Raw genomic sequence first — 10,940 nt, 5'->3', positions numbered from 1 at the left:
TATATAGTATATATGTCTATGTATATATATATATATATATATATATATATATATATATATATATATATATATATTATATATATATATATATATACATAGACATATATATATATATATATATATATATTATATATATATATATATTATATATATATATATATATATCTATATATTATATATATATATATATATATATATTTTTTTTTTTTTTTTTTATATAATTTCTTAAGCAAATTTACTAATTTATTTACCAATAAATTACACAATATTAACCAAATTCTTATATCAAATATAATAATTTATTTATATTTTATAATTTAATATTTGTGTATTTTATTAGCTAATGAATTAGTAAATTTGGTTAATAAATTATAAGTAAAGTAAGTGGTTAATAACATATGTTTTTATCTGCAATAGTAAAATTGATTAATTATAAATTTTAGATTTATGTTAAAAATAATTTTAAAAACATTTTGTTTATAAATATTATATTATATTTATATAAAAAATAATATTTATCTACTACCTCACCTCTTATTTTATATGCTTTATATGAAAAAAAAAGTATTTAATCCATACATAAAGTTACAAGGACATATTATGTCTTGAACAATGTGTTACAGACATGCAAAATGAGCAATTTCTTTTTGCACTCTTATATGTTTTTGCTAAAATCACTGTGGAAAGTAAAAAATACCCTCAATATCTTTGAATGTATAATTTTTTTATTTTTATAAGATTGAATCCGGAGATGCACCTTCGTATGTGTTTTAGGGTTTGTTCGCAGATGCATCTTCGAAATAACTTTAATTTTAATTCCAAGAGTAAATTCAGAGATGCATCTCCGAATGTGTTTAATGTATATATATTGCGCGCCAGACCCTCCCTCATCTCCTTCTTCATTTTCTGATTTTTTTTTAAGATACTATTGGAGCTCGTGAGCAACATACATCCAGTACATTTTCAAGTTTCTTCAAGGATAAACACTACTTCTACTTCAAGCATCCTCAACACTCATTCATCCTCAACACTTTTTTGAGAAAGTTTCTCATTTAACTTATTTTGAGTTTTGATTAATGCATTAGTTAAAATAGTTTGTTATAAATGCATTAAGTAGTATTCAAATTCGTAATACATAGATGTTAGAGACGTGCACTATGGATTTGGTTGCATTTTAGGTTGTTAGGGCAAGATTGATATTAGTTTCTGCCATTGATGCAGGCACGAGCTTTTTCGAAGATGCATCTTCGAATTGCATCCTTACTGGTTTTTGGAGATGTATATCTGAAACCGTCCTGAATGCAAATTGATGTCTTTTTTCTCATATTGTTTAAGGAGAAATGGCTGCAAACAACAATGATAGACTGACACTCGACCGTGAAAACCCAACACATGTCTGATCGATGTTAGAGGGCTAGGCTTTAGAGAGGGCAAACCAGAATTAGGCGGGGAACCGTCTCTAGTCCTCATGAGGGGGAAGCATCGAATTATAGCAGCCACTTGTCACAGGGGTCCTCATCCCAGGGGTACGTCTCCTTTGATCATGTAGATCGAGGAAGCTCCTATTGTTGCACATGACGGTGTTCCTCCACTTGCAGACCCTTTTTCAGGAGAACCCTCTGACACCTCCTTAATGATATACTATAAAGGTCATGTTGTTGGGCATGTCTGGGATGAAGAGGTATTTATGTTAACGATTGTTATTATATGTTTTAAACACTTGCCCTGCGACTGATATTTTGTTTTTTTTAACATGAGCGCGATTGTTTGTAGTCTGTTAACCATATCAAAAATATTCTAAAGCTTTATCAGTCTAAGGATAATTGATTCTAGAATGTCCTCCAGTACTCCGATCTTGCAAGTCTGTGTTGCTCTGGATACAGGGTCATTAGCCATGGTATGCATGAGGCTTTGGCTGAGAGATGGCATAAGGAAACATCATCTTTCCACTTCCCCATTGGCAAGGTGACGATCACCCTGGATGATCTTGCTTTCCTTCTACTCTTCCCATCAGGGGAGGTTACTTGATCATTTTAGGATCAAACGTGATGAAACCCATGAGATGATAGTCATTTATTTGGGAGCTGACCCAATGGATGCCATGATGCAGTGTGAGAGCATCAGAGGTGCACATGCAAAATTTTCTTACTTGGATATGCTATATCAAAATAACTTGGAGTTGGCCAGAAATGCAGACAACGACGATTTACAGGTTACCTGCCACAGGGAGTGTGTTTTAAGGTGTTTCCTCATATTCTTGATTGACACGTCCATTTTTGTGGATAAAAGTGTAACCTACGTTGATGAGGCATACCTTAAGTATTTCATCTACTTGTCGGCCATTCATGAGTGGAACTTGGTGGCCTCCTGTTTGACATATTTTTACTCCAAGCTAAGCGAAGGTTCTCTTTGGACGACAAAACAAATGACAGGCTTCTGCACCCCGTTGACGGTAATTTCCATATCCACCATTAATATTAAAACCACATATTTTTATACTTGTTACTAATATTTTTTTTCTTATTCATTTTCAGGGATAAATTCTATCTCACTTTCACCTCATACATGGGTTTGATCGTGTGCTAGAGTATACTGAGGATTGGCCACATGCTTGCCTATATTTCCCATGGAGAAGGAATGACGTTGTACAATCGTTCCGTGTGTAAGTTGATAGTACTCAGCACAATGACATCGACTGGACACCATACAAAACTCACAGGGACATTGTTCCCTTCTACCCCATTTCATTATACTCTGGTGGCTGGCATGTGGGGAGAATCTGATGTGCATGTATCTGTTGGAGAGATGCATGTGTCAGTTTGATATGTGCAGATCATTTTGAGATTCCGCTTCGTGTCTGCTTCTGACAGCATAATTCACAGACATCTTGATGACATACTAACGGACTACGAGAGCCATATGGTATTAGAGGAGTATCAGAGTATGTCAGCCACAAGTCAGTGCTCTTATGTGGATGGTTATATGACTTGGTTCTATAGTGTCTCACACCCTGTCATGACACCGGATACTCCTAGACGTCCACCTAGGCCTGCTCATGAGAAGATCCTGGAGAATGAGCAAGTCATGGATGACCATGTCATTGATGTGTTGTAGATATGTTAAAAGATTATGTGGATTATGTTGGAGGATATATAGTCTGGATTGTTTGAGGGAGGTGGCGATGATGCGGTTTTCCTAGCGCGTTCCATTCTTACCGAGGAACAGATGCCTTAGGTTAGCGGTAACAGAGGAGGAGCCAAGATGTAAGGATTAGACATACGTAATAAATTATGCTTTTATTTGTATTTTGGAATGTTTTTGTATTTTTTCTCTCCATAATTTGAGAACAATGTTTATAATATGTGGATGTTTTTTTTAATAAGCGCATTGCTTTGTTCTATGATATTCGTGTTTATTAATGTTTGAATCAAATAATGTCAATGTTAGTCAAATTAAAATGACTTTGGATTAAAAAAATACAAACTTAGGACAATATTTCTACCCAAAAAATAATCAGAAAGATTTCGGAGATACATCTTCGAATTCACCCCAGAAATATTCGAAGATGCATCTCCAGACTAAATTTTGACGAAAATGAAATTTGATGTGTGCGGATATTCATCTGTGGAAAAACCTGAGGACATTTTTAAATTTTCAGAGATGTCACCCACACCATAAGGATGAAAGAGAATTTGCCAAAAAAATCAATGTAATTTCCACTAATTACATCAAACAAAGGCTTATGACATTTAGGATGTGTGTACTAGATATAAGTTTGTATTGAAAAATTTGTAACCATTTCTAAGGAAATTCTCGTAATCATCTTTAGAAAATTTGAAATTTGATTAAAATTGTTGGAAATCCACCACAACCTAAGAAGAATTTTTATCAATCTTGATGAACAAGATTGTTATCAACCACGCAATGACAATGAAAAGAAAAGAACGATTGAGAAAGAAAGAAAAGAACGTTGGAGAAGAAGAATAATTTTTTCTGCAGAGTTTTCTCTCTGCCCATAACCTGTGGAAAACTTCTTTATTCACTTTGCAACTGCAAAATTCTGTGAATACAATGTTATGAGTTATTTCAAGAATAAGGGTTACTCCCTCTATTTATAGATTTAGGTTAGCTTACTCCCTAAGCCAAAGCCCAAAACTATAAAAGCCCAAAATAGTTAACACTACTAAAAATATGTCTAAATCGAAATCTTGTGTGAAACAATATGCTTCGACACTTCGACACACTAATATAACTCGACACACTAGGCTAATCGACACATCCTTGTTCTGTCGAGCAACCTGCTTAGACACAATGAATTACAATTAAACACACCACCTAATTCATTGTGTCTAAGCTATATACATTCATCATAGCTCTTAGTCTTATGAGCACTTTGACCAACACTCCCTTTGTCATGAAGTCTGTAATCTGATTCTCAATTCTGCAATGTTCCAGATTCATCTTCCCATCTGCTACCTACTCTCGAAGATAATGGAACCTCATTTCGATGTGCTTGCTTCGACCATGTGCTATCGGATTCTTCGCCAAACTGATAGCTGACATATTGTCGATCTTCATGGTAATTGCTCCATGACTCTTTGCTGTTATCTCTTCGACCAGATTCACCATCCACGTTGCTTGACATGCACAAAGGGAAGCAACTATGTATTCTACTTCGCATGACGATAATGTCACTATTGGCTCCTTTCTTGAACTCCAAGCAACTGGTGCACCACCTAGCATAAACACATAACCAACTGTAGATTTTCGATCCTCAATATCACTACACCAACTCGAGTCGGTGTATCCCACTAGTTTGCATTCTTTTCCTTCATCAGCTGCAGGAAACAAAATGTCATAGTCGAGAGTTCCTTTCAGATACCTTAGTATCCTCTTCGTCATTGCTAGATGTGATACGTTTGGCTTCTGCATGAATATACTTACCATACCTACATTGTATGCTAAGTCAGGCCTTGTGTAACAAAGGTATCGAAGTGACCCAATAAGTCTTCTATATTGGGTTGGGTCGACATCATCTGAATCTGAATCTTTCGACAGTTGTAATCTGGGCTCAGCTAGAGTCGAAGTTGGGTTACAATCTTGCATCTCAAATCTTTTGAGTATTTCTCCTGCATACCTTCTTTGATGCATCATCATACCTCTACCACTCTTGTAGAATTCGATGCCAAGGAAATATAAAATGTCACCCAGATCTGACATTTCGAATTCCTTGTTGAGATCACCTATGAAGTCTTCAATCTCCTTCTTGCAGCTACCTGTTATCAACAATCACCGACGTAGAGACATATTATAAGCAATTCGTTCTTTCTTCTTCTTACATATACTCCATGTTCAGTTGTGCACTTCACAAATTCCTTCTCCCTTAGAAATCCATATATCTTCTTGTTCCAAGCTCTTGGAGCTTGTTTAAGTCTGTAAAGGGCTTTATGCATCCTGTACACCTTTCTTTCTTTTCCTTGTTTTATAAACCCAACTGGTTGTGCAACATAAACTTCTTATTCTAAGGGGTCATTAAGGAATGCACATTTCACATTCATCTGACACATCTTCCAGTTGTTCATGTTTGCTAGACTAACAACCAACCTGATTGTTTCGATCCTAGCAACATGTGTAAAAACTTCGTCGAAGTCGCTTCCTTACTTATGAAGAAATCCTTTTGCCACAAGTCTCGCCTTATGCCGAGTCATTTCTCCTTTGGGATTCAACTTCACCTTATCTACCCACTTCACATTGATTACCTTCTTGTATTGGGGAAAATCGACAAGTGACCAAGTGTTGTTGACTTCGATTGACTTAAGTTCTTCGTCCATTACTTTCACCCACTTTGAATCTTTCAATTCCTCAGTTGCATTGACTGGTTTAACATCTGTGTAGAAATTATAGTGTATCAACTCACCTTTTTCATTGACCATATCATCTTATGTAATCACACATTCTTGCGACCTTGCAGGCATGTGTCTTGTTCTTTAAGGTCTGCTTGGGCATGCTTCACCTCTGACTTCTTGTCGAACTTCTCTTTCGACTTCACTAGTTGGTTTATCACATAAGATTCTCACTTAATCCTTCTTAACATTCTCAGTCCAATCCCATTCCTTAAGCTCGTCTATGATCATGTCCCTGCTGATCACCACTTGCTTGTTCACTAGGTCGAACAACTTGTATCCTCCAGTCGAATGATATCCTATCAGGATCATCTGACTCGACTTATCATCAAGTTTTCTTCTTAATTGATATGGCACATGTCTATGTGTTATAGATCCAAACACCTTCAGATGACTCAAGCTAAGCTTGACACCATACCAACATTCTTCTGGCGTGATTCCTTCTAGCTTATTCGTCGGACATCTATTCATGATATATGTTGTAGTCGACACAACTTCTCCCCATAATCATTTGGGTAAATGCTTTCCTTTCAACATACTTCTCACCATATTCATGACGGTTCTATTCTTCCTTTTTGCAACTCCATTATGTTGTGTAGCATTGGGTGGTACCATCTCATGCACAATCCCTTCTTTCACACATAATGCATCGAAGTCTTTCGACACATTTTCTCCACCACCATCAGTCCTCAGAATCTTGAGCTTTCGACCACTTTGTCTTTCGACCATAAATTTAAACTTGGCAAATACCTCGATCACTTCACTTTTCTTCTTAATCAGATAAGCTAACAGTTTTCGACTGAAATCATCTATGAATGTAACAAAGTATCTATTACCTCCAATCGAATCCAACTGGATATGACCACATACATCAGAGTATATGACTTCAAGAATTTCCTTCGACCTGCTTCCTACATCCTTACTGAAGTTGTTCTTGGGATGCTTTTCCTGCACACATTCCCCACACACTTTGTTTAGAATGTCGACTTCTGGTAATCTTGAAACCATATTTCTTCTCTTCAAATCTCTGACGTCTTTGAAATTGATATGGCTAAATCTATAATGCCATGTCCATTCATCTATGTTGGCTGTTGTTGCAAGGCACTTATGCTCCATCATATTAAGCTCAATCTTTAAGGTTCTATTACGAGACATTGAATCCTTTAAGATCAACCTTCCATTTGAGTCGAGAAATCATCATCTTGTCTTCGATCGACACCTTGTAGTTCTTTTTGACTAACTGCTATATCCTGAGCAAATTTCTCTTCATGCCTGGCATGTACAACACATTTGAAATTATTGACCTCTTTCCATCTTTCCTCATAATTAGAACATCACAAACACCTTTAGCTGCTAGAGTATTGTCATTTGCGAATTTCACCATGTTCTTCATTGAGAGCTTTATGTTGACAAACCAATCCTTTCTTCTAGACATGTGTGATGAGCATCCTGAGTCAAAGGACCATTAGTCCTTGAATCTCTCTTCATCTCTCGTTGTAACCACCAACAATATCTCTTCTTCTTCATGTTTCGCCAGCTTTGCATCAGTTTCTTGATTCTTCTGCTTTTCTAGACAATCACTAGAATAGTGACCATGCTTCTAACAATTGTAACACTGAATATGACTCTTGTTTAGCTTTCAACCACCACGTTTTCTTCTACCTGCAACACCGCCTCTTTGGTTGCCTTGGTTCCAGGGTTTTCTCTTATTCGACCAATTTCCTTCTTGATGATTTTGACCAGTCGAATTGTTGTAGCCTCTTATGCTTTTGTTTCCATTCCAGCTTCCTTTGCCTTTCCTTTCTTTTATTGATTGTGCCTGCAAAGCCACATCACTCTCTGACTTTCCTACATCTCTTTCATTCATTCTTTGTTCATGAGATTCAAGCGTCCCTTGAAGCTCTTCCTTTATCATTTTTGACAAATCTTTCGGCTCTTCTATGGCTACTACCACGTGTTCGAACTTCAGAGTCAACGACCTCAAGATATTTCCAACAACAAATCTTGATGTCAATATTTCTCAATATACCTTGATTTGATTCACCCGTTTCGTAACCTTAGTGAAGAAATCATTTATGCTTTCGTTGTCTTCAATCTGAAGCAACTCATACGTCCTTTTGTGAGTTTGTAACCTCACCTCTTTCACCTTCTCCGCGCCTCCAAACGACTTCTCCAGAATTTCCCATGCTTCTTTCGCTGACTCTACATCATTAGCATTTTCAAATTTATCTAGATCAACACATTGAATGATTATAAAGAGATCTTTATAATATTTCCTTTTCAATTCTTTATATGCAACCCTTTCTTGATCCGTCGCGTTTTCTGCAAGCGTTGTTACTCCTTGCTTCACAAGATCCCAAAGATCTTGATAACATAACACAACCTTCATCTGCTTTCACCAATTCTCATAACTTTTGTTCTTGAGAATCATAAGATTAGTTGGAAAATGCCCGTTTGGATGATTCATTGCCATCGTGATTTTCTTCCCACGAATCGCTCAAACCGAAGCTCTAAATACCAGATGTTGGAAATCCACCACAACATATGGAGAATTTCTATCAATATTTTTAAAAAAAGATTATTATCAACCATGCAATGACAATGAAAAGAAAAGAACGGTTGAGAAAGAAAGAAAAGAACGTTGGAGAAGAAGAAGAATATTTTCTGCAGAGTTTTCTCTCTGCCCACAACCCGTGGAAAACTTCTTTATTCACTTTGCAACTGCAAAATTCTGTGAATACAATGTTATGAGTTATTTCAAGAATAGGGGTTACTCCCTCTATTTATAGATTTAGGTTAGCTTACTCCCTAAGCCAAAACCTAAAACTATAAAAGCTCAAAATAGTTAACACTACTAAAAATAGACCTAAGTTGAAATCTTGTGTGAAGCAACATGCTTCGACACTTTGACACACTAACACAACTCGACGCACTAGGCTATTCGACACACCCTTGTTCTGTCGAACAACCTTCTTCGACACAAGGAATTGCAATTCAACAAAAATAAAGTAACTTTTCTAAAAAATGAAAACTACAAATGCACTTATTCACCAGGTTCAACTGTGTGAGACTCTAGAGCTGCTCTTAATCTTAACTTATTTAAATTATATTTCATGTAATTCCTAAGAACATCTCGGTAAAAATCAGCGATGTTTCGTCAAGTTGGAGCTTGTTCCAACCCTTTCTCGTCAACCTCTTTTTGCGAAGTAATCTTCTTATAAAACCGAGCCCATTTGACGCCCGCTTTAGTCGAACACTCTGAGTTCCACCAAGCAGATACTTGATGAAGTCCCTATCTATATTTGTATGTTCCACACCATTGATGGCATAAATATACTACAAAATAAATAAAATTTATAGCGAAACCATTCTCATTAAACCTTATTATAGTATATAATTAATTTCTAGGGAAACAATTCTCATTAAACTTTATCAATAAATTGTAAACATAACTCAACACTTTGATCATCTTGCTCTCTAAAACTATGCTCAACACAGAGGTTTCTCGAAGAACAAACTAAACTCATTTAGAAGAAACAAGACAGGATTCTCCGTGATAGAGAAACTTTCTTTGAATTACTTTGATAATAGAAGCCAAAATAATCAATAGTGACAAAGCATTGGAGCGGAGGCCGACCACTATGAGAAGAGCCTTAGCGGTGCAAAACACTTGAGCGACCAGTATAGGATAAATAGCGGGGCGGAGCAACTCTCAGTCTGAAGCACTTTTTGACTTGGTATCCTTTCCCTTCTAAAAATTTAAATTGCCCCTTAAATTTAAAATGTTTTAAGGGTAATTTTAGGTTTTAAAATCAAATTTGAATTGAGATATGATAGAGAAACTTTCTTTGAATTACTTTGATAATAGAAGCCAAAATAATCAATAGCGAAAAATAGTGGGATAATAGTGGAACGAAGGCCGACCACAACGAGAAGAGCCTTAGCAATACAAACCACTAGAGAGACCAGTATAGGATAAATAGTGGGATAACGAGGCGGAACAACTCTCAGTCCGAAGCAGTTTTTAACTCAGTATCCTTTCCCTTCTGAAAATTGAAATTACCCCTTAAATTTAAACGTTTTAAGGGAAATTTTGGGTTTTTAAATCAAATTTGAATTGAGACATGATAGAGAAACTTTCTTTGAATTACTTTGATAATAAAAGTCAGAATAATCAATAGCGACAAATAGTGGGATAGTAGTGGAGCGGAGGCCGACCACTATGAGAAGAGCCTTAGCGGTGCAGAACACTAGAGCGGCCATTATAGGATAAATAGCGGGATAGTGGGACGAAGCAGCTCTCAGTCCAGAGCAGTTTTTGACTTGGTATCCTTTCCCTTCTGAAAATTGAAATTACCCCTTAAATTTAAAACGTTTTAAGTGTAATTTTGGCTTTTTAAATCAAATTTGAATTGAGACTTAGCGGTGCAGAACACTAGAGCGGCCATTATAGGATAAATAGCGGGATAGTGGGACGAAGCAGCTCTCAGTCCAGAGCAGTTTTTGACTTGGTATCCTTTCCCTTCTGAAAATTGAAATTACCCCTTAAATTTAAAACGTTTTAAGTGTAATTTTGGCTTTTTAAATCAAATTTGAATTGAGACTCCTCCATCATCTCCATCGGCACTTCGTCTCCTTCCTACTCCATCATTTCATTATTTGATTTGTGAATATCAAGTTGAGTTATTTATTTAATTTTATATTAAATATATGTGATAGAATTAGAGTTTTGGCCAAACTCATCCCTATAAAACCGACTTATAAAATGAGGGGTGTCATTCTATATAAAACTCTTTATGGGTTTTATCTTTAACCAATATGGGACTTGAGTTTTTTCCCAATGTAATTTATTCAAAAAATGATCAAATAACAATCATCCCGCTATATGTTATCATACTTTCCCATTTTTGGGGTCAGCTGTTCCGTGCCGCTATCCGGGATTGACTATTCTGATAAGGAAAGTTTCTAGGAGTAAAAAATAAAACAAGAAAAAATTGTATCCATAAGAGAGAGTAAATTTCAAAATTCTTTCACTTG

This window comes from Lathyrus oleraceus, chromosome 1, assembly GCF_024323335.1.
Source record: "Lathyrus oleraceus cultivar Zhongwan6 chromosome 1, CAAS_Psat_ZW6_1.0, whole genome shotgun sequence".
Taxonomy (NCBI): domain Eukaryota; kingdom Viridiplantae; phylum Streptophyta; class Magnoliopsida; order Fabales; family Fabaceae; genus Lathyrus; species Lathyrus oleraceus.
This window is presented reverse-complemented; position numbering follows the sequence as displayed.